Consider the following 24647-nt stretch of genomic DNA (forward strand, 5'->3'; position numbering starts at 1 on the left):
GAAAACATTCCACACATCCCTTTCACCGAGGAAGAAGTGGAGCAAATACGGCAAACGTTGCTAGATGAACAAGAAAACAAGGAAAGAGAAAGAAAGATGAAAGCAGATAGGGATTTCAAGGGCAAACCTACAGCTTTACCAGGTAGCCCTAAACCTAGCCCACTGCCATCACCACCTCCTAGCAGCCCTCCTCCAGAAGATCAACAGGCCGGAGACAAGCAAGAAGAACACCAGGATGAAGAGCAAGATCACAGGACAGAACCTGAACACAAAGAAGAAGCCAAGCCTGCATATGAACAAAAAAAGCTCGAGGAAGCATACTATGCATTTTTGGACCTGCTAGCTGCAGGCTATTCAAAGGAAGAAGCCGCCACAGTCGCATCCGACTTGGCAAGGACACGAAGTGAAGAACAGCTGCCAGGCATCTGGCTAGTTGAACTTAAGGAGATTGCTACCGACACGGTAGACCTGCACCCGCCCTCGAATGATTGGGATGTGGTGATGACAATGCTAGCTGGAATAAGGGCACAATCTGTGGCATCAGGCGAAGAGTTGATAACTCTAAGAGCCACTGAAGTAAAGACCAAAATGGAAAGAGATCTACTGCAGGCAAAAAGCCAAGGACACAAAGAAAGAGAAGCTGACCTCCAGGCCAGCCTAGCCACTGCTCTACAAAACTTCCAAACAAAGGAAGAAGCAAATGAGGCAACGGCAAAGAAATTGCAAGCAGCTGAAGAGGAGTGCCTGCAACTCAGCAAGTCATTGCGAGATGCAGAAAAAGAAAGGGATAATCTGACACTCCAGCTAGCAGAAGAAACAAAAGAAGTAGAGGCCTTGAGGAATGCTAAGGAGAAGGCGGAAATAGAACAAGAAGCAAGCCTGGATGAAGTCCTTGAGCTCAAGGACCAATTAAAAGTCAAAGATCAAACCATCCAAAGGCTGAGAGCATCGCCTGCGCGAGTTAGAGCTACAAGCTCAACTCAAATTATTTCGGAGAGTAAAATATATGAAGAGCAAATGCAAGAACTCCAAAAGCAGTTGACTCTCGAGAAGAAACAGAGGGTGATCATGGCTGAAGGTTCTATTGCAATGCAAACCAGATTGGAGGACAGCCAAAAGGCCCTACAAGAAGAATTGACGAGCATCAAGATAAAGCTCGAGGAGGCAGAAAAAGTAAATGTTGAACTCAATGACCTCCTCGTGACTATGGGCGGCGAAGCAGAAGCGGAGAAGCAAACACTACTCACGCAAATAGAGGAGTTGAAAAGCCGACAACAAGCAGAACCAGAGAGCTCAGGGCCAGCTACCAATGAGGGGATCGACCTAGACAATGTGTCGGATCCTGTGGACACACCCATGCCAGAGGAAAGCATAGCAGGCTCCTCTCAAGAGCCCCAGGATCTAACACAAGAAGAAGAGGAAAAATTGCGAAAAGCAATAGAGGCAGAGCTCAGAGAGAGCACCAAAGAGGCCTTGGAATGGGAACAGAGGGTTTTCAAATCAATGACAATTCAAAAAATCGACGCCAGCAATCTCAGGCGTGAATGGCTACAACCCTCTCTCCCATATCCATTGCTTAAATATGAAGCGGCAACAATAATCCAGCGGATCAGAGAAGAACCAACGGTCCCTCTCTACAACGCAGACACCTCGAGGCCAGAAGGAGTAAGGCTGATAGTAGATTCTCAGCCCAAGTGGAGGAAAGCTTGGCTTACCAAGTACCCGCAGTACCTAATACACTTCGTAGAGGCACCTAAACACATTAGGGACAATCTCAGCTTATGCCCTCTACCAAGGGTTAGGACGTGGAAAGCACACAAAATCTTACAGAGAAGCCAACCCACTTGGCTGAACTACCCAAAGCTGCCAGGCATGAAGGCAGGTGAGAGAATAAGTGTACAATACATGGTGAAAACCCTAACGGGCGCCATAAAGTTGTTCACTGGCTCACCTGACCTTACATGCATCATGATGAGAAAAATCTGCAGGACCATCCTAGTAGTGTTTGAAACCTTCAAGCCAGGACAGGTGACTGACAGCATATTCTTCTTCCACGACACATACAGATGTGCGTATGAGATGTCAGGTCAACCTTCCAAGGAGGTGATACATGCATTATATCAAAGAATCATGTTTCTCCCATCTTATCACCTCCAGGCGTTTGAAGAAGCTTTCTACACGGGGTTCTTTACCATGCATACAGACATCTTTGGGCCAACAATGCTGAATCTACATGCACGGTACGAATCGCTGCTAAAGATGCGGGAGACCATAAGGTGAAGCAAAAAGTTCAAGGCCATGTCGGGGACGACATGAACAAGGAGGGGGGGGATGTTAGAAGCTGGACACACCCCACGGCATCTAACTACTCGGCGGATTATTATTTTTTGTAACTAGTCATTCATTGAGGAAAACCCGGTTTTTCACCTTGTAAATATTGGGACTTACAGAAGTTTCCAGATTGTATCCGAGTTTTGATAGTTAGAAGGAGTAGATGGATGATTTTGGAACTTTAGGGTTTGAGAAGTTGTAAGGTATATATATCACTTTTTGACCTTAATGAAGGACCTTTTGTCATTTTAAACAAGTTTAAGTTTGTGAGTGAGCGTACTGTATACATGAGAGAGAGTGTGAGCTTTGTCTTGACGCTACGTGTGCTACGGTGGTCGAAATCGAGTGCGGAGAAGTGCAGCGTGTTACCCCCGACTAGAGCTACGAGCCGATACCAACATTGCGTGCATACGGTCCGGCTTCGGGAGCTTCTTCTACGAGCTTCATTGATTGTTTGGGTGAGCATACGTTGTCCGATTTTGCATTGCAGCATATCCACACGTTCACATTGAGTAGAACCACACATTAGGCACTTCAGATTTCGGAAACGAAGACCTACAGATTTCGGCCAGACATCCTACGTGTTTCTGCACCGGGTGTTTTGGGTCGTGACTTTGGTTCACAAACCTTAGGGAGAGTGGCCTATAGGTATTCGTAGGGTCTCCTTCAAGTTCTGTGGTGTTTCCGAAGTGTTTGATAGGTGTTCAGCTCTAGCAAGCGTTGTAGGAAGCATCCTCTTTTGTTCTCTTGAAGATTGTGACTTAGACAATTGGTAGGGGCCTCTGTAGGAACTAGTTAGGAGTCGGTCGAGTGTAAGTTGACACCTTATTCTTGCTTCCACGCGCCTGCGGGTCGAGCTTCGTCCTTAGCTGACATTACTTGTTAGGTGAGTTCTCGTTGTGCTGACGTCTGTCGCGGCGTAGCCGTCCAACACTACTCGATCTTATCATTTTGCTTCTAGAACCACTTTTCGTGAGGACAATTTCTTGCCTAATGAGTCTATTGTGATCATTAAACAAAAGTGATACGACCTAGAGCCAATTGCAAGTTCTTCTGCACAAAAAAGGCCCAAGTCTCAAGTGCATTTGCCTGCACGATGCAGAGGTAAAGTCATGAAGCAACAATTTCTTAAAAGCTCTTATATTGTGCGTGCTCTCACTACTAAAAACACCCAAGGTCATAGGATATCCAGGCCTGCCTCACTCACATAATGGCAATTCAAAGCTTCCAAACCCTGCAAAGGATCGCCAGGATCCTTTGCACCAACATGTAAACAAGAGAGACCAACACAGGAGCATAGTTGTTTCTTCTACACATTGACTTATGTAGTTGCAATCCGATGCCCCAGTCTCGTCAACCATGGAAGGAAAAAACCTTCCCATTGCTCGCCATCACATTGCAGGTGTCATTGTACTGTCATCCGTTGTAAACACCTCAGCATCATGCCGCCTCGCCATTGTTTGCCCAAGAGGCGCACAATTGAATTATATGCCTGTGTCGCCGCTTTCTTTGCCTATGGCACCGCATGCTACAACAAATCCCTGGTTTGCTTGACATTTTTAAAGGGAAATTTTTCAAAAGACCCCAAGTCTAATTTGTGGAAATTCCCAAAATACCCTTCAAATTTCAAATTTTCCAAAGATACCATTATATCTATTATGGTTGAATTGTTTAAGATTTTTTATTCTTTATTCTTTATTCCATTTTGACAATTGAGATCCGTTTTAATGGAGTGCTTAGCATCTAATTTGTCACAAATTACCTCGTTAAAAAAGGCAACTATGTCTAAAACAACAAAAAATACATCTCCACGGCCTACATAACCAACTCAAAGTCTAGTTTTAGCATCTTGTATTGATAGAAAATCAATCTTCTTATTAAAAGCTAAAAATGTTTTTATCTTTGGAAAACTTTTATCTCGCAACCAGGGGTATTTTGGGAATTTTGAAAAATTTGAAGGGCATTTTGGGAATTTATGATAAAATGTTGGGGGTATTTTAGGAATTTTTGAAATTTGAGGGGTATTTGGAAAACTCCACAAATTAGAGGGGTATTTCACCCTATCTGCGTGACCCTACTCTTTTGTTGCAATCGTTTTTTTTTTAAAGATGACCCTACCCTCCCCTCCCCCTCCCTGGTCTATTGCTGCAACCAGTCCGTGCCGGTGCAGACTGGTTGTAGCGGAGGGGGAGGGTAGGGTGATTTTAAAAAAAAACCATTCTACTTTGGTCTTCATGGCGGTGGCGGCAACCCACATTCCGACTTGGCTTCTCTGGGCGCTCGTGAACTTGCTCGAACTGTTCCGCACCGGCGCGGACCGGTTTTGATAGATATCACAATGCCAGTAAAACTCCAAGCTCTGGGCCTGCGCTTTCCTTTGCACACTACTTTGGCGTGACCATGCCCATCAGTCCACTCCACTGCGGATGTCGTCCGGACAGAGGGTTTTGCTCGCTTGCATTAACCTCAAGAAGCTTGGGCTCGATGACTTTAAGGATGAAGAGCAAGTGTATGGCTTGTATTCACAGTGCTTGGATAATGAACTTCATGTAGGGAGAGGACACAGTTGCATCATAAAGCTGGGCAAGTAGTCAAAGAAAAAATGTCGCCAGAGAGGGTGTATGTGCCAAAGGGGAAGCAAGAGCTAGAGAGGAAGGGACGCTCGAAGCAATGCAGCAAGTAGAGGGAGTGGAAGGCTGCGTCAGAGACGGAGGAGTATAGTTATGATAATGGCAACAAAGGTAACTAGTCGTTGAAGTGGAGCAAGACCAAAGAGAAAGAGCAGGAGCAAGAATTAGCTACAACAATAGCCGATTTGTTAAGAGTCCGAGGAGGGCAAGCTTTGGAACCTGCGTGCAAATACTGGAGACAGCCAGGCAAGGCAGCCCCCTCACTTAAGCGAGCTCTTTGTTGGCAGCCAGTTTTTGATGCAGGTGACCTCCAGCTCCTCCTTCAACTCTCAGCTCGTCTTGAAGGATGCATGGACCTAGAGAAGCAACGGTCATGCATCAGCTCATAGAGACTCTTTCCTTGAGAGTCGAGCCCCTTCCCCTCCCTCTGGCATGTGGACCTTGCTACCCTTCGCGTTGATAGTGCAATGCAGGGTGAAAGCATGACTGGGTGGACACCAAAGCTGTGTCCGGGACATCACCATTTGGAAAATTAATAGTTGTAATATGTTTGACAAAGATAGAAGAACCCAAGGCGTGTGATATCATTGGATAGCTCTTGAAGAGGAGAATCTAAAAAGCTATTTGGTGCCAAATTTAGAATTAATTTGCAAAATTTTGGAATTGATTTCCAAATTTAGAATTAATTTGCAAAAAGGGCTTTGGCAACATAACCTTATTGCAGGGTGAAAGCATGACTGGGTGGACACCAAAGCTGTGTTCGGGACATCACTATTTGGCAAATTAATAGTTGTAGTATGTGTGACAAAGATAGAAGAACCCAAGGCGTGTGATATCATTGGATAGCTCTTGAAGAGGAGAATCTAAAAAGCTATTTGGTGCCAAATTTAGAATTAATTAATGTGCCAAATTAATAGTTGTAATATGTTTGACAAAGATAGAAGAACCCAAGGCGTGTGATATCATTGGATAGCTCTTGAAGAGGACAATCTAAAAAGCTATTTGGTGCCAAATTTAGAATTAATTTGCAAAAATTTTACCACGCATCACGTCTAATAGTGCAGCTATTCAAAACTAGTAATCAACCCATAAAAGTGTACCGCCCAGTCATGCTTTCACCCTGCAGTGGTTTCCATTGTGAGAAGGAACGGCTTCGTCAATGTAACAGTTAATGGCCTAAAAACTTGTGTGTAGCGGAAATTAGCATGAACATAGTGGGCATTTCATTAGAATAGATTCCTCATGAGAATTACAAGAGTGCTTCGGTGGAGAGAGCAACAAAAAGCATAACACCTAGTTACATAGCATGAACAATACTTTCAAAAGAGAGAGAAATTAATATATTGACAACAGTTGAGGACCGGATTTGCATGGAGCCGGTCCCCCCTCCAAAAGGCTTTGTACTATGGTTTCTCCCATCAAGAGAGACATTGTACAATACAAGTCTTTGTGTTCCTTCAAGACTAGCTAGTGCAATGAAGATGAAAGCTTCATGCACTAAGCAAAACACTTAGCAAACACAACATCAATTATCCCCGGTCTCAGACCCAAGACCTCACACACCTTTGAAGATGGTGAGAGCTAGCAGGGTATGAGAGTAGATTGAGAGGAAGAAGGAGTATCTTACGAGAAAGATGTCCATCTCCTCACATAATCACTCATATTAGCATAGCTTAGCTTAGTAATTAGCATGGTAGAGAAGATGAGCATGCATTGAAGCTTGACTCTTGGTTGGATTTGCATCCACTTGCCAAGAGTGTGTCGATGTAGGCTTCTATCTCACAAGCTTGGAGTAGGTGATGAGCTCTCCATTAAAGCTTGGGAAGAGATAGTCTTTTTCTTGCTTCTCACATAGACTGTGTGAGAGTGTGTGTGTGTGTGTGATAATGCCTTGCAAAAATCAGCCCCCTCTCTCTCTTGGGCAAGCCCTCTTGCTAATTGCTCTTGCTATCCTCCCATTGGACCTCCCCAGGGCTAGCCAATGACTATTAAGCAGCATAAGTGATAGCCTTCTGACATGTGTCCCCCTTTCCCCTTTTGTGAGAGCTTTAGGTAATTTAATAATTCAACTAAACTCTCATTGGACCCCTTTGCCTCCTGGCCAATAGGAATTAGGCAAGCCATTGGGCTGTTGAATGATCATTGGAGCCCTTGGGAGACTGTCCAATAGTCTTCTAGAGGACTTAATTCTAATTGGTTCTTTTATTAAGTGTTTTTAAATTAATTAAACTAGATTTACTCTAGCCTAATTCTTATTGGTCCACCTCCAAGGTCATCCAATAGGAATTGGGTACACCTTGTGAGCATCTAGCCTAGGGAGCTGACATGTGTCCCTCATTCCCTTTGTGTAAAGGGAGCTTGTGTGTGTGTGTGTGTGGCTTTCTCTCTCATCCCCTACATGCTAGGCTCGCCCCCTCCTATGTAGGGATGTGCAAAGACTTTTTTGGACACACACAAAGCATTCAATTACCATATGGTTTACCTTTGGACACAACCTTTGAATTTTGGAACCTTAGCATTTTGGAAGTCTTAATGGGCTGAACCTTAGGGTCTTTTTACCCCATTGTTGCACATGGCTCTTTTGCAGATGGCCCCCCCTTTGGATCCCTATTTTCCCTCCTTTGGATCCCTACTGTGGCCGTTCTGCTAGCTTAACCAATATTCTAGCTTTTTCTCCCCTGGAACTTCCCCATATTAAATGATCAGTTTAGCATGAGAAAATCATTTAGGAGAATTAGATATTGATTATTATGACATTACCTCTCTCTTGAAATCATAGTCGTCCTCGACTATGGTGTAGAGAAGATAAAGCATATTCATGAGTCCTTTTCTTAGCGGGTAGAGGATCCCTATGTTACCCTACGACATCATTCCACAATGGATGACTAGTCCATTTGGCGCTTGAGAGCCTGAGGCTGCCGAAATCATGTTTGCACATTAGTCTTATCAATCTTCCATAGTAGAGTGACAAGCTCTACTTGGTGTTTGGGAGACGTCGTCTCCGCAAACTTGATCTAAGCATGCATACTACTTCATTTTTGTGCACAATAAAGAAAAAGAGAGTCTTATAAGACAAAAACTTTGTTCATTTTTAACATTTTGTACATTTGCTTACTCTTGGGAAGCATTGTAAGCATTGACAAGGTTTAGGTTATCATTTAATTGTATGCCTTGCATCCATCTAGCATCTTCAAAAGGATAATTCTTAAACTTAATAAGATATCGTCGGATAGCCTTACCGCCTCTTAATACCTTGTCTTCATGTCGGAGAATGGACTCGGTCTGCAGCACCTCCTCTTGGTCCTCGATCTCCGGTGGGTCTTCAATAGTTGGTTCTTGAGGTGGCTCTCCTTTGTAAGGCTTTAATAGGCTCACATGGAAAGAATTGTGTATGAGCCAATGATTGGGCAACTTAAGTTGATAGGCCATCTCATTGATTGGCCTAAGAATCTGGAAGGGACCATAGTACCTTTTTGCTAGTTTAGCATAGTACTTTTGGTGTCACGTAGGATTCTTTCCCGTCGTGTGCCTTAATCGAGCCTTGGGAAACTTTAATAAGACCCAATCATTTTCTTTAAAGGCTTGGGCTCTTCTGTGCTTGTCAGATAGAGATAGCATCCTTAATCTTTTGAAAAGATTCTTGTAGGTCTCGGCTATACTCATCTACAGCGAAGATCTTCCCATGTACCTTAAGTAGCAAGGGACTTTTTGATCTTCCCTCAATTACCTCGAAAGGTGCTTTTCCCGTGGAAGTATGTACAGTATTATTGTAAGCATACTCCACTAAGGGTAAGTACTTCTCCCATTGGGATCTTTGATCTACTTCGGTTACATAGACTTTTAGTAGATCGAGAATTGTTAGGTTAGCTATTTCACTTTGGCCATCCGTTTGTGGATGCTAGGCCGAAGAGAAGTTTAGCCTTGTCCCTAAATTCTCAAAGAGACCCTTCCAGAAATTACTGGTCATTCTAGGATCTCTATCCGACACTATGGACATTGGCAAGCCATGGTACTTGAAAATTTGTGAAATGAAGAGGGTTGCCATTTGATGGGCTTTGATAGTCTTTTTGACAGGTATAAAATGAGCTTGTTTACTGAACCTGTCTACTATCGTCCATATTCCCGTATTCCCATGGATATACTTAGGCAATCCAAAGATAAAATCCATGGATATGCTCTCCCATGGTGAATTAGGGATTGGCAAGGGTGGAAGCAATCCAAGTTGCTTCCCTCTATCAAATTTTGCCTTTTGGCATACCACAAATTTAGAAACATACTCTTGTATGTTCAGTTTCATGGTAGGCCAATAGAAATATGTTTGAATTCCCTTTAAGGTAGCTTGAATCCCTCTATGCCCCGCATAAGGTGGAGCATGTGATTCATACATTACTTTCTCATGTAGTGAGTTAGTAACACATAGTCTATTGCCGTAGAGAAGATAACCATCTTGTAAAGTAAATGGTTCTTCTTTCTTCCCTAATGCAAGGGCTGAAATCACATCTCTAAAATCGGGATCAATAGCATACTCATCTATCATTGAAGATAGATCATTGTGAGTTGCTATGGAAACCGCATTCACTCTCGGCCGTCTTGAGAGTGCATCAGCTACTTGATTATGCTTGCCAGCAATGTGAGCAATATGAAAATGAAATTGTGAAAGGAAATTTTCCCACCTCATTTGTTTGTCGGAGATCTTGGTCTGCGTCATGAAGTACTTAAGACTTTGGTGATCCGTTCGCAGAATGAAAGGAGTCCCCAATAAATAGTGCTTCCATGAGTCTAAGGCATGTAGAACTGCAAGGAGTTCCTTTTCGTATATGCCTAGAGCTTGCTCAAAAGGGTCGAGCCTTCGACTCTCATAGCCTATGGCATGCCCTTCTTGGAGCAAAAGAGCTCCAAGGCAATCACCACAAGCATCACATTGGGCCTCAAATGGTTTTGAGAGATCCGGTAGTGTAAGCACAGGTTGAGAGATAAGCTTTTCTTTAAGCTTTTTGAAAGCATTGTTCTCCTTAGCAGACCATGTATACCTAACGCTTTTCTTTGTTAGGTCATGTAATGGTCCCGCAATTTGTGAGAACTTTTCTATGAAGCGTCTATAGTATGCACACATACCTATGAAGCTTCTTAGTTCATGAAGATTCCTTGGTTTAGGCCATCCTTTTATTACCTCTAACTTGGATGGATCCATTTGGATGCCATCTTGAGAGATAATTTGACCTAAATACTGAATCTCTTGCAAGAAAAATTCACTTTTCTTTCGATTAACATAAAGTTTATTCTCTCTTAAAACTTGAAATATTACCTGGAGGTGTTGCTTGTGTTCCTCCAATGAATTAGAGTAGATGATAATATCATCAAAGAACACTCCAGTGAAGGTTCGATGAGGCCTAAACAGCTTCCCCATCAAGCGGTTGAATGTGGCTGGTGCATTGGTCAAGACAAAAGGCATGACAATGTATTCGTAAAGACCAAATGTAGTACGAAATGCGGTCTTTACAATGTCTTGATCAACTATCCTTATTTGATGATAGCCACGTTTTAGGTCAATCCTACTGAAGTAGGTCGATCCTTGTAGCTTATCAAATAGGTCTTCTACCCATGGAACGGGACACCTATTCTTGATAGTGATCCTATTTAGTTCTCTATAGTCGACACACATACGATATGTGTCGTCTTTCTTTTGCACTAATAGCACAGGTGAGCAAAATGGAGATGAGCTTGGCCTAACCATACCCTTCTCAACTAACTCATGCACTTGCCGCATAATCTCCTCTTGTTGAGCTTGAGAAACTCTATAAGGAGGTTTATTAGGCGGTGAACTTCCTGGAAGAAGTTCAATTGCATGGTCATCATTACCTCATTTAGGAGGTAGCTCACAAGAGATGTCGTCAATAAAAACATCTTGAAACCCCTTGAGAAAATTGGATAACTCTAATTCCTTTTGGTTGCTTTTATTTTCTTTTGTTAAAGCATTATGTTCATTTTGAGAATCTTTAACAAAAATCATGTACACGGAAATAGAGCTCTTTATTGACTTGTTGAAAGCTGGTGTATGTACAATGGGGATAGTGTTACCCATTTCCTTAGCATTTATATACATGTCTTTTTCCCTAAACTTAAAGGAGATTCTCCTTTCAGGAAATTTAACATCGGCAGTCAGGCGGTCAAACCATGGTGCCCCTAGGATTACATCCTCATGCTTGAGAGGAAAGATAAAGAAGTCCTCTTTGTCCACATAGCCTTGGACATGCAGCCTCAATTTCCCGATTAAGGGAGTGACTAAAGCTTCTTGCCCCTTGAAGGCACTGTCTGTGGGTAGGACATCTCCCATCTCGTAGGATTGTATGCCTAGCTTGGTGGCAACTCCATAGATATAAAATTATGAGTAGAACCAGGGTCAAAGAGAATAAAAGCATCATGTTCTCTTACCTTTCCCCAAGCATGGCATAGAGGAGATCCTTTGTGATAAGTTTGGTGAATTTTCTCCTCTTGGATTTCAACCAAGGAAGCTCTAGGAGGATCTCGGCGGTTGTTCTTTTGGGGACAAGCGCGGTACGCATGCCCTTGTTCGCCGCACTTGAAACATCGGTTATCCTTACGATAACGCTCAAGCTCTTCAGGAGAGAGTTTATTCTTACCTTTGTAAACTCCCTTCTCTTTAGCTTTGTTGGAGTTGCCCTTAGGAGACTTTTGGACATTGTCCTTCCCCTTAGGCTCATTGGAACCCTTGTTTTCCGGGGGCTTATTATTTCTTTTTGCCCCCGTTTGGAAATTGATTCGAGAGGCCACCATAGTGTGGTGTATTACCGCCAATATGGTACGTGGTCTTTGGGAGTTGACATACTCCGCCATTTCTTCGGTTAAGCCTGCACAAAATTGTTGCTTTTACTCTCCAAAATCCAACTTTTTGAAGACAGTGGCTTTGGGACCTACAGTGGCTTTGAGTTGTAGGTCCCAAAACTTGTCTACATATTTGTGGATAGATTCATTGGGAGAGAGATTTAAGCTTCTCCATTCGGTGAGTACTTTGTCTTTGGCATCGGTGGACAAAAACTGCTTCATAATGGAAGCTCTTAAAGCTTTCCATGTTCGTGGAGCTTCACCATTGGCTCGTAGGCTAGACCACCATTGTCTGGCAAATTTTTGAAAGTGCATAGCTACATGGCGTAGCTTAGAGGACTCCGTGAAGCCCTCATCTCCAAACGCCGCATCAAATTGTTGGATAAAGGCCAAGACTTTGTCTGTGGCACCAAAAGTACCATCATAGGTAAGGAAAGAGATGCTCTTCCCTCCCTCTTTGAATTTCTTCAGCTTGGACGACCTCTTCCATGCGACACAGGATTTCCTATGGCCTCTTGTTTTTGATGGTTCAAAAGTTGCACCATCACTTTCTTCAAAAGGTGAAGAATTTGAAGAAGGTGGAGAAGAGGGTGACCTCTTTCTCGCCTTTTTCTTGTCCTGATCTTTGTCATCTTCACCATAGCTTTCATAAGAGGAAGAGGATGAAGAAGATGGAGAAGAGGGTGTCCTCTTTCTCCCTTTTTCTTCTCTTGCTTTTTATCATCCCTCTTCGAATTGTGGTGAGGAGAAGAATACGATGGTCTTCTCCGCTTTGGTGGTGATGGAGAGCGTTTAGCCCACCGTCTTCGTGGAGCCATCTCCACCGAGGTGGCGGGAGACTCGCTTCTTTCTCGTCCCTTCGGTGGAGGCTCTTGAGTTCTCCTTTGGGAAGGAGATGCATCATCAAGAAGTAAATTCTTGAGCCCTACATAAGGATTCTCTTCTTCTTCCCGAATCGGAGAGAGACCTCTTTTGGGAGTCTCACAAGGAGGCTTCCTAGGTGTTCTCTCGTCATGGTGATGCGCTTGGAGAATCCTGTGAGCACGGAGCTGCCGTTGCACTTCACTTTGGAGAGATGGATTGCCAATGGCTTGTTGAAGCCTAGTAACAAGATACTTAACAAGCATTGAAGCATCATTAGTAGCTTGCTCATGAGCAAAATCAAAGTTATCAACATTAATTTCACTCTCTTTACTATTGTCTGCCATTCTAACAACTTTTAGGTGTAAATTTTTTAGGTGTACTTTGGCACTTCAAGCCCTAGTTGCTACTCCTCTTTACCCCTTTAGAAAAATCACTCAAGCTACTGTACCCGCGGCTCGAATACCATTAATTGCAAGGAATAGAAGAGAGGGTCTTTCAACACCAAAACAGCACCGGCTCCTGTCAAGATTCTAATAGCTCAATAGTGGTTAAGCCGTAGGCAAGCCCCGTAGGCAAGCCCCGTAGGACTCCACTATTAAGACCATAGCTCTCGACGGTGATGCCCCGTTAACTGCACAAAGGCAGGCGCACTGCAAGGCTGAAAAATCCCTATTCTACTTACTCACAGGCAATTAATAATACCAACCATTTGTAGCTAGCTTGAGGACCTCCCTTCTTGAGCAAGAAAAGAGAAACCTTGAGCTCTGATACCAATGTAACATTTAATGGCCTAATAACTTATGTGTAGCGGAAATTAGCATGAACATAGTGGGCATTTCATTAGAATAGATTCCTAATGAGAATTACAAGAGTGCTTGGGTGGAGAGAGCAACAAAAAGCATAACACCTAGTTAGATAGCATCGACAATACTTTCAAAAGAGAGAGAAATTAATATATTGACAACAGTTGAGGACCGGATTTGCATGGAGCCGGTCCCCCCTCCAAAAGGCTTTGTATTATGGTTTCTCCCATCAAGAGAGACATTGTACAATACAATTCTTTGTGTTCCTTCAAGACTAGCTAGTGCAATGAAGATGGAAACTTCATGCACTAAGCAAAACACTTAACAAACACAACTTGAATTATCCCCGTTCTCAGACCCAAGACCTCACACACCTTCGAAGATGCTGAGAGCTAGCAGGGTATGAGAGTAGATTGAGAGGAAGAAGGAGTGTCTTACAAGAAAGATGTACATCTCCTCACATAATCACTCATATGTAGCATAGCTTAGCTTAGTAATTAGCTTGGTAGAGGAGATGAGCATGCATTGAAGCTTGGCTCTTGGTTGGATTTGCATCCACATGCCAAGAGAGTGTTGATGTAGGCTTCTATCTCGCAAGCTTGGAGTAGGTGATGAGTTCTCCATTAAAGCTTGGGAAGAGATAGTCTTCTCTTTCTTCACACATGAGCTGTGTGTGTGTGTGTGTGTGTGTGTGTGTGTGTGTGTGTGTGTGTGTGTGTGTGTGATAATGCCTTGCAAAAATCAGCCCCCTCTCTCTCTTGGGCGAGCCCTCTTGCTAATTGCTCTTGCTGAAGCCTCATTGGCCCTCCCCAAGTCAAGCCAATTACAATTAAGCAGCATAAGTGATAGCCTTCTGACATGTGTCCCCCTTTCCCCTTTTGTGAGAGCTTTAGGTAATTAAATAATTAAACTAAACTCTCATTGGACCCCTTTGCCTCCTGGCCAATAGGAATCAGGCAAGCCATGGGGCTCCTGAATGCTCATTGGACCCCTTGGGAGACTGCCCAATAGTCTTCTAGGAGACTTAATTCTCATTGGTTTCTTTTATTAATTTTTTTAAAATTAATTAAACTAGATTTACTCTAGCTTAATTCTCATTGGTCCACTTCAAGGGTCATCCTATAGAAATTGGGCACACCTTGTGGGCATCTGGCCTAGGGAGCTGACATGTGTCCCTCATTCCCTTTGTGTAAAGGGAGCCTGTGTGTGTGTGTGTGGCTTTCTCTCTCATCCCCTACCTTTAGGGCTCGCCCCCTCCCATGTAGGGATGTGCAAAGACTTTTAGGGCACACACAAAGCATCCAATTTTCCCTAGGGTTGACCTTTGGACACAACCTTTGAATTTTGGAACCTTAGCATTTTGGAAGTCTTAATGGGCTGAACCTTAGGGTCTTTTTAGCCCATTGTTGCACATGGCTCCTTTGCAGATGGCCCCCCCTTTGGATCCCTATTTTCCCTCCTTTGGATCCCTACTGTGGCCGGTCTGCTAGCTTAACCAATATTCTAGCTTTTTCTCCCCTGGCCTTCCCCACATTAAATGATCAGTTTAATATGAGAAAATCATTTAGGAGAATTAGATATTGATTATTATGACATACATGTTAAGGATTGTGGGATGTATGTCTCGAGCTAGAGAGCTCTTGATTATGCATCTTCTTGTATTCTGAGCCATAGCCAGCTCTGCGAGCTCAAGCTTGGTGTTCCTCCCTTGCTCATCCTACTAGGTGGATCTCGCTTGTGGGCTATTTTGATAGATGCACCCTGATCTCATCAGACAGAGAGCAGGTCTTCTCTTTGTTTTTGATGACTACTCAATAAGCAGCAATCAACGGTGTTCTCCTTTTATGTAAAGGGTTGAAGGAAATATGTTTTGAGCCTTTTGTGTTGAGCATATCCCGCGATCAATGTGTTCCAAGAGACCACATTCCAGACAGAAAGATGCTCAAGAATGTTTTGTGCTTTCTCAAGATCCCCACATCTCGTATATGTGATTGTTTCTCCTACGTAGTGCCACATGCTCTCAAGATGCAAGCATAGGTGATTACATCCGGATAAATATCCTTGCTTCGCATGTTGGAAACAGCCAGCCAGAGCTTCATCGCTGTCGGGCATATCTCGCAATCAATGCACTTGAGGAGATGACATTTCGGACATAAATGTAGTGCCACATGCATTCAAGACAAAATCATAGGTGATTGCATTTGGAGAGATGCCTTGGCTTTGCATTTGTTGAAAACAGACAAAGGCTTTTGCCCATCTCAGCATCTTTCAAATTTCCAGATACCTTCAAGATGCAAGCATATGTGACTGTATCTAGAGAGATGCACCGCATTTTCCAAACCTTGCCCCTGTCTCGCATATCCCGCAATCAATGCCTTCCAGGAGGTGACATTCCATACAAGAAGCTCTTCAAGCAGCTTTTGTGCTTAAGAATAACACCATATTTCACATACATGTCATCCCCGGCAATGCAAAGCACAACTTTTCAGCAGCCCTTGAGTAACAATATCATCGTGCATTTTGTTGCCCATGAGTGTTATCGTGATCTAAATTGCCACACGCCTTCAAGATGCAAGCATAGGTGATTACATCATGAGAAATTTCCTCACTTTGCATGTTGGAAGTAGCTAGCCAGAGCTTCTTGGTCTCGTCATTGTCGGGCATATCCCGCAATCAATGCACCTGAAGAGACGACATTCTGACAGCCAGCAGAGCTTCTTGGCCTTGTCCCTATTATTAATGCACTTGAAGAGACGACATTCTGAACATCAATGCAGTGCCACATGCCTTCAAAACGGAAGCATAGGTGATTGCATCTTGAGAGATGCCCTGGCTTTGCATCTGTTGAAAAGAGCCCGGGGCTTTTGCCCATCTTAGCATCTTGCAAATTGCCAGATGCCTTCAAGAAGCAAGCATAGGTGATTGCATCTAAAGAGATGCGCTCGCTTTAGCCCCTCAAGAACTCACTGTGCTTTGTGAAGATGGCTTTCCACAACCATGTCATTCGCACCTAGCAGTCAATGTGCTCGAGAAAAATGCAATCAATAGAAAAAGCGCATCCATGACTTTTTGGAGTTCTGTGAGGGCACCACATTGGGCATGCACATTAGGCAAAACACCGTTGGGCATGATAATCTTCTCCAACAACCTGCAGCTAGCAATTTCATCATCATGAATTGTCAAACCCATGTGAAGTTCTTGCATAAGGTGACCAACTTCCAAGGTGCAAGCATGGGTGAATCCATCTAGAAGAAGATGTTTCCTTTGAAAAACTTTTGATGCACATGAGAGTCGTTTTTGCTGGCAAGCAGAAAGGCATGGATCGCGGCTACACATCAGCTGAAAATAGTGTAGCTCCCTCTCCCCGCTGATGTTAAGCACATCCCACAATCATTGCGTTTGAAGAGGTGGAATCCCATACAAGAAGCTCCTCAAGCGCTTTCCGTGCGTTGTGAAGAGCACCATATACATCTTCCGAGGCAAAGTCAAGCACAACTTCTTTCCTGTATTGCTCATTGGCCTTTCTCTTGTTGCACACATCACACAATGAGTGCATTCCCAAGATTCAACATTCTACGTAGAAAGTTGAAAATAGCCTAGAGCTTTCTGGCCCTACTCCTACGATGCGCATCCCACGACCAATGCATTGAAAGAGACGCCATTCCCATCGTTGAATGCATTCGACAAGTTATATTTCTGGCAAAATGGTCATGAAGCACATGCCCATGTCATATTGCATTCTAGAAAAATTATTCAAAGCTTCCTCACCTACCCTTGCTTCGCATATCTGGATATAAAATTACTCCAAGGGACTTCGTCCGGAGAGAGGTCCTTGCTTTGCATCTGTTGAAAATAGACTAGATCTTTCTCTTGTGGGGTGAATCCTGTAATCAATGCATTCTAAGAGTCCACACTTTGGATAGCCTCACTTTGCATCTGTTCAAAAAAGCCAAGGGCTTTTGCCATCTCTGCATCTTCCAAAATGTGACATGCCTTCAAGATGCAAGCTTAGGTGATTGCAGCTAGAGAGACGTGCTCGTTTCATATACAAAAAAGTGCTCGCTTTGCATCAACTAAAAATACTCTAGATCTTGCCTGCTTCCCTGATGGTCAACGCATCCCACAATTAGTGCATTCCAAGAGTCAACATTCCTGTTAGGAAGCTGAAAATGGCCTAAAGCTTTCACATCAATTGAAAATATTCTAGAGCTCGCTCGCTTCCCTCATGTTCGGAACATCTCGCAACCAATGCCTTCCAAGAGTCAACACTTCGGATAGGAAGCTGAAAACAGCACAAGGCTTTCTCGCCCTACTCTTGCAATGTATATCCCATGACCAGTGTATTCCAAGCGACGCCATTCGCATCAATCAATACACCATATTTGGCGTATACATCTTCCGAGGCAAAGTCAAGCACAACTTCTTTCTTGTATTGCTCATTGGCCTTGCTCTTGTTGCACACATCCCACAATGAGTGCATTCCCAAGATTCAACATGGGAAAATAGACTAGATCTTTCTCCTGTGGGGCGAATTTTACAATCAATGCATTCCAAGAGTCCACACTTTGGATAGCCTCGCTTTGCATCTGTTCAAAAAAGCCGAGGGCTTTTTCCCATCTCTGCATCGTCCAAAATGCAACATGCCTTCAAGATGCAAACTTAGGTGATTGCAGCTAGAGAGACGTGCTCATTTCATATACAAAGAAGTGCTCGCTTCGCATCAACTGAAAATACTCTAGAGCTTGCATTCCACAACCAGTGCATTCCAAGAGTCAACATTCCTGTTAGGAAGGTGAAAACGGCCTAAAGCTTTCGCATCAATTGAAAATATTCTAGAGCTCGCTCGCTTCCCTCATGTTCGGCACATCTCGCAACCAATGCCTTCCAAGAGTCAACACTCCGGATAGGAAGCTAAAAACAATACAAGGCTTTCTTGCCCTACTCTTGCAGTGTATATCCCATGACCAATGTATTCCAAGCGACGCCATTCCCATTAGTCAATGCACCTGACAGGCAATATCTCCGTCATCAAGAACATGCCCGGGTCGTATTGGCATTTTCGCGTAAAAAAGCACTTCGGGAGACTTCGTCCATCGGGAAATCCTCGCTTTTCATGAAAGCGTAGGTGATTGCATCCGGAGAGATTTCGTCACTTTGCATCTATTGAAAACAGCGAGTGTCATAAACTGCTAACATGTCAAAGCCCTGAAGAATGGAGCCAACTTGCAAATGCCGACCGAGGGGCCTAAACCCTAAGAAGAACAAGTAACAAAGGAAGAAGTCCTACCAACAACATAAAGGAACTAAAATAAAGCAGAACCCACATCCCCACACACACACACACACACACACAGAAAAGCTGATGATGTGACAGCTATATGGATGCTCCAGATTTTGCGGTGACAGTGCTGACGTGGCAAATTTCTGCAAAACGCTCTGACAGTGTTGACATGGCAGTTGTACGCATTTTTGAGATTTACGCTGGCAGCTTTTTGGCATTGCTTTTGGATCAGAAGCTTTTGAGTTTGAAGGATTTTCATGTAAACTGCTTTTCATAGGCCAAGGGCCTTTAAATATGTGCTAAGGGCTCATTTGTGGCATGCTTCCTGGAGAAGATGCAGAGTCTAGAGTACCGGCTTGTACTTTGATGATGCAATATAAAGAAATACAGAAAGGGGCACCAAGGTTTGAGGCCAATACTCTCTAGGGTGGAATTCTGCCACTCCGTGTCACGTGTCTTCTCTCTCTCTCTCTCTCTCTCTCTCTCTCTCTCTCTCTCTCTCTCTCTCTCTCTCTCTCTCTCTCTCTCTCTCTCTCTCTCTCTCTCTCTCTCTCTCTCTCTCTCAGTTCAGTTGTTATTGAAGTGCTAAAAGTCTATTCAGTCTGTTCTTTTCTATTGGCACGAGGGTGCCCGTCTTGTGACAGCGAGGGGGGCTTTTACCCATCTTAGCATCCTCCAAATTGCCACATGCCTTCAAGATGCAAGCAGAGGTGATTGCATCTACAGAGATGCGCTTGCAGAACACCATGGAGAAATCATCACCTTTGAAACGCAGCACATTTGACAAGAATATTGACCAAGATTGTGCCAAGCATGACATGTTTTTTCATCAAACTCTGGCCAACAATAATAGGCTGATTTTATGTGCTCGTATCAACTTGTTGTGTAGAGCAACATGTCTTCAAGATGCATGCGTAGGTGATTGCATCCGGAGAAGGGTCCTCGCTTCGCATCTACCAAAAACATACTAGATCTTTTCCCTGTTGGGGGAATCCTGGAATCAGTGCATTCCAAGAGTCCACACTCCCCATAGCCTTGCTTTGCATGTGTTCAAAACAGCCCAGGGATTTTTCCCATCTTTGCATCTTCAATATTGCAACATGCCTAGGGCTTTTGCCCATCTTTGCATCTTCAATATTGCAACATGCCTAGGGCTTTTGCCCATCTTTGCATCTTCAATATTGCAACATGCCTTCAAGATGCAAGCATAGGTGATTGCATCTGGAGAGACGTGCTCGTTTCATATACAAAGATATGCTCATTTTGCATCAACTGAAAATACTTCAGAGCTTGCTAGCTTCCGTGATGTTTGATGCATCCCGCAACCACTGCATTCCAAGAGTCAATACTCTTGATACGAAGTTGAAAATAGCCTAAATCTTTTGCATCAGCTGGAAATATTCTAGAGCTTGCTCACTTCCCTGATGTTCAGCAAAAGAAGGCCGATTTGAATATGCCGATGAGGCAAACAGTGACATTGTTGACCTTCTACTGCTGGAATGAATAGGGAGGAGCTTGGCCTAGAGACTCTACGCTACTGAAGAATGCTCTCACCATGTCGACGAGGTAGGATTTTCTTCATGGATCTTTGCTTTCATGTGAACAAGTAAAAGGTGCCAGTACAACAGCTAGCTGGGTGTTTCCACTTCCAACACCATAGATGGGTGTTGCCACTCCCAGCACCATAGATCAGAGGATGAGTCGAAGGCAGTAGGGTCCGTGTTTGATGGTTCCATTAAAGTTGTGTGCGAGCAAGTACTTTTAACTTTTGGCTCCATTGCTTTCTCTTATATGACTTCATATGTGAGTAGAAGCTGCTAATTAACCTCCTAATAAGTTGCTTAAGCGTAGGGTAAATGCAAGCTATTTTGGAGCACATAAGGAAAACATGGAAAGAGAAGGGTAATCTATAGACCCACATCCAGCAATGCTTGTTACTCCTAATAAGTTTCTTAAGCGTAGTGTAAATGCAAGCTATTTTGGAGCACAGAAGAAAAGCATGGAAAGAGAAGGGTAATCTGTAGACCCACATCCAGCAATGCTTGTAACTTCTTGCAGTACTAGCTAGAAAGAAGTCATAGCCTCCTGTAGAAATTACTCCTGTGAGTATGTGTGTGCGGAAATTATAACGTGTTGCGATGAGTTTTGGTGATTCGACGACTACAGATCAGACCAACTAATCATCGATTGAAATCTGATATCTTCTGCTTCAGTAGCACTAGTAGAACATACCTCTACCTTTGGTTGATCGCACGAAATATCTGAGCTTTGGGAGTGCTCATCACGTCGGCAAGCATCCGAAGTACTCTCCAGCTTGATGATCTGCGAAATATTACCAGGGTTTGAAAGTCTTCAATACTCCTTTCCGGTTCGGCCTGGCTTGCTGCTACGCGGGCATATTGCACGGAAAAGAACTGGTGTCAGTCTTGAGAATTAGGCATGGGACCTGCTATATATCATTTCCATGAACATTGAAGGATGGACGAGGGCACAGGGTTGTTGAATCTGCATGAGCTATACTTGGAGCGGTATAATACTGGTCATAACTAGTAGCACTTGCAGAAACGAGCTGAGTAAGGAAGTTGAAGCTGGACATACTGCTCAACTAGCCACTGGGTCTTGTTGCACACAAAGTTGCTATGATTGCTACGCGGGGAAGGTGCAGAGGCTTCACTACAAAAGAAGGCTGATTCCAATATGCCAATTAGGCAAATAGTAACATTGTCAACCTTCTACTTCTGGAATGAATAGGGAGGATCTTGGCCTACAGACTCTATGCTACTGAAGAATGCTCTCTCTCTCTCCCTCTCAAACAGTGGCCAGAGAGTCAGAGACAAACTTGCAAACAAAGCTCCGAGCTGCTTTTGGAACCTGCGAACTGCTTGTGGAGAAGATCGAATTGCTGCTGAGAGCCTTCTCTCTCTCTCTCTCTCTCTCTCTCTCTCTCTCTCTCTCTCTCTCTCTCTCTCTCTCTCTCTCTCTCTCTCTCTCTCTCTCACACACACACACACACACACACACACACACACACACACACACACACAAACAGTGGCCAGAGACAAATCTCTGAGCTGCTTCTAGAAACCTATGAACTAACGAAGTAAAAAATCGAATTGCTGCTGAGAGTTGGCAGTTGGTAGCTTTTGACAACGTAGTTCTTTTCATCGCAATGGTTTTTTTAATAAAAGAGCATCCACGTGAGTTAGTGAGAGGCCGGGGATTTGAAATTGCTTCCTGCCCTAACGAAGTTAAAAAAAATCGATCTTACATAATCAAGGTAAAGAGTAGAAGACAGCGGTCGGCGCAACGCTACCAATACAAGGAGCTCTCTCGCTCTATAGAGAGAGTCGCTCACTCATGTTCAAGCTCAGGCTCTCTCTCTCTCTCTCTCTCTCTCTCTCTCTCTCTCTCTCTCTCTCTCTCTCTCTCTCTCTGGGGGTGTGTGCCCGTGTGGAAATATAGCCATGGGGCGCGGAGCTGCACTTTTGCTGGCGGCGCTGCTGGCCATGACAATGGTGGGAGTGGGTTGCCATGGCATGCAGATCCACTACCTCACGCGCAAGCTCATCTAGTCTTAGCTCATGCGCCCCGTCATTCTTCAGAAAGACGACGGCCCCCTCTAGTTCACCCAAACCCTCAAATCATTTCACCGCTCGAGTACTACTTCGTCCCCACACAAAACAGGAAAAACCACAAAAAAGTTATTGGCGTCTATATGTCACACAAAAAAAGGCAAAATAAAAACTTCTTGGCCATTCACTTATATATCCCCGCTATAGATGCTGGTTGTCTTATTAGTTTACACTTAAAATTCAAGGTTTTACCATTTATTGAAGTGTAAAAAAAACTTTATTGTAAGAGACTTTAGAGGAAGAAAATTTACAACTTGGATTTATGAAAGAGTCTCTAATTGACTCTTAAAATCTAGTCCTCATTCTTTAAACAAATCGACCTTGTTATGTTTGCTCTAATTGATGCCATGATAAATAATTTCACAGGACAACCGAACTTTTGAACATCGATATTATGAATCAGTCCAATATTTTGATGATCCTGATGGTCCCATTTTTCTAGAAGTATGTGGAGAGGCCGAGTGTGGAGGCATTTAGATAGCTTCTATATGGTAAGTGATTAAATAAGTGTGATGAGTGATTGTTGGTGACATAAGATGTGATATTTTACCAAGAGTGACACATGATTGTAAAAGATAAATTTGCTCTTTACATATTATAAATTAATTAAGACACAAAGTTGGAGGCTCGATCCCTCATCTAGCTAGCCTCATGTTTGGAACATCTCGTGGTCAAAAGTAGCAATATTCTTTACAATTTTTCCATAAAACAATGCATGTATGCGCATTATTTATAGTATAGAAGTTGAATGCAATCAAGGTTGAGATGGTTAGACAAGCCTAAAGTTGTCAAGGCCAAAGAAGTCCTCCACGTGTCTCATTCTTATGAAAGTTGGAACTTCGAACCTTTTCAACCTTCAACTTTCAACCTTTGAAGTGGTTGAAATCTACTTTTCCTCTAGAGGGGCAAACTTTACTTTTCCTTTTGAAAGCCAGTTGAAGGGTGGCTCAACTTTCTCTTTGAAGGCCAATGGCAATAGAAGCTTCAAAATTTAGGGAATTGTTTGTATTTACACTAGAAAAATTTTACCAGTTTACTTTATGGAAAACTTGGAATCTAGCTAGGATTTTGCACTTACATTATGAAGGAGAAAGATAGAATCTCATCTAAATCTATTGCGCTTCGATTCTTACACTTGAGATTTTTTTTGTAGCAATTGGCAGAAGAAATAAAAGCTATATATGCAACTCTAGAGCATCGATATTATGGGCAAAGCATTCCTGGTTTAGATTCAAGTACCAAAAATCTTGTATATCTTAGTACTGGGCAAGCTTTATATGACCTTGCAAACTTTCGGAATTACTACCAGGTATGGCTATAAAGATATTTATTCAAAGTCAATCAGCAACACTCTTGTTACCTATTTCTTTTCATTCTTAAAATTTGTTACGGGTTTTGATGAGATTCAATTGGCTTTGTGTTAATATGATATGTTTTGATGTTGAGCTTAAATTGAAAAAGAACTTCCAGCCTCAAACTCCTTTGCAAGTTTATGTACTTCATGCACTAAGTGGAGATGTATGGTAGTATATGGAAAAAAATCTAATTTACAAAGTACTCCTTTCACTCACTCAAAGAATGTGTACATAATAAGAGCTGAATACAATTCAAAAGCTTGAATTTTTAAGCAATTCTAGTCGATTCAAAAACTATTTTGTATTCAATTCAACAACTTGAAATTTTAAGCAAAATAAAAACGATATACCATGTAGATAAAATGCAAGTGTATTTCGATGCAGAAAAAAAGTGATGGACCTAAAGGAATTGTTACAAATTAGCCTGATTACACTAAAAATTGTATCGCATAGGCTATTCATGCCAAATTTAGCATAGAGATCCACTTGTGAAGTGTTACAACTATCATGATTACACTTAAAATTGTATTGCATAGGCTATTCACACCAACTTTAGCATTAAGATCCACTCATGATTTTAATTTTATCATAGAAGTCATTGATCCTATCTAAATAAGAAAAATTTAGATATGAAAACGTTACAATATACACATACTTTCTTGGTAATGTTTTTGGTGTTTTTTTGTAGTATTTAGGTATTGCAAACAAGTAATGAGTTATTTAGTGAAGAGATCTTTTTTTAAGAAGCAGAATATGTGTTTCTTTACAAAATTTTGCCATAAAACAATGCATGTATGCGCAATCAGGGTTGAGATGGTTAGACAAGCCTAAATTTTTCAAGGCCAAAGAAGCCCTCCACGTGTCTCTATGAAAGTTGGAACTTCGAACCTTTTCAACCTTCAACTTTC

General features: G+C 42.8%; 2 pseudogenes; both read left to right on the plus strand.

Annotated features, from left to right (window-relative positions):
• Window positions 1-1206: 1206 nt before the first annotated feature.
• LOC147446420 (uncharacterized) lies at window positions 1207-5321 on the plus strand (annotated as a pseudogene).
• Window positions 5322-22216: 16895 nt separating this feature from the next.
• Window positions 22217-23705, plus strand: LOC147446421 (putative serine protease EDA2; annotated as a pseudogene).
• The last annotated feature ends 942 nt before the right edge of the window (window positions 23706-24647 follow it).

Source organism: Adiantum capillus-veneris, chromosome 12, assembly GCF_014529385.1.
Source record: "Adiantum capillus-veneris isolate H3 chromosome 12, ASM1452938v2, whole genome shotgun sequence".
In the NCBI taxonomy this organism is placed as follows: domain Eukaryota; kingdom Viridiplantae; phylum Streptophyta; class Polypodiopsida; order Polypodiales; family Pteridaceae; genus Adiantum; species Adiantum capillus-veneris.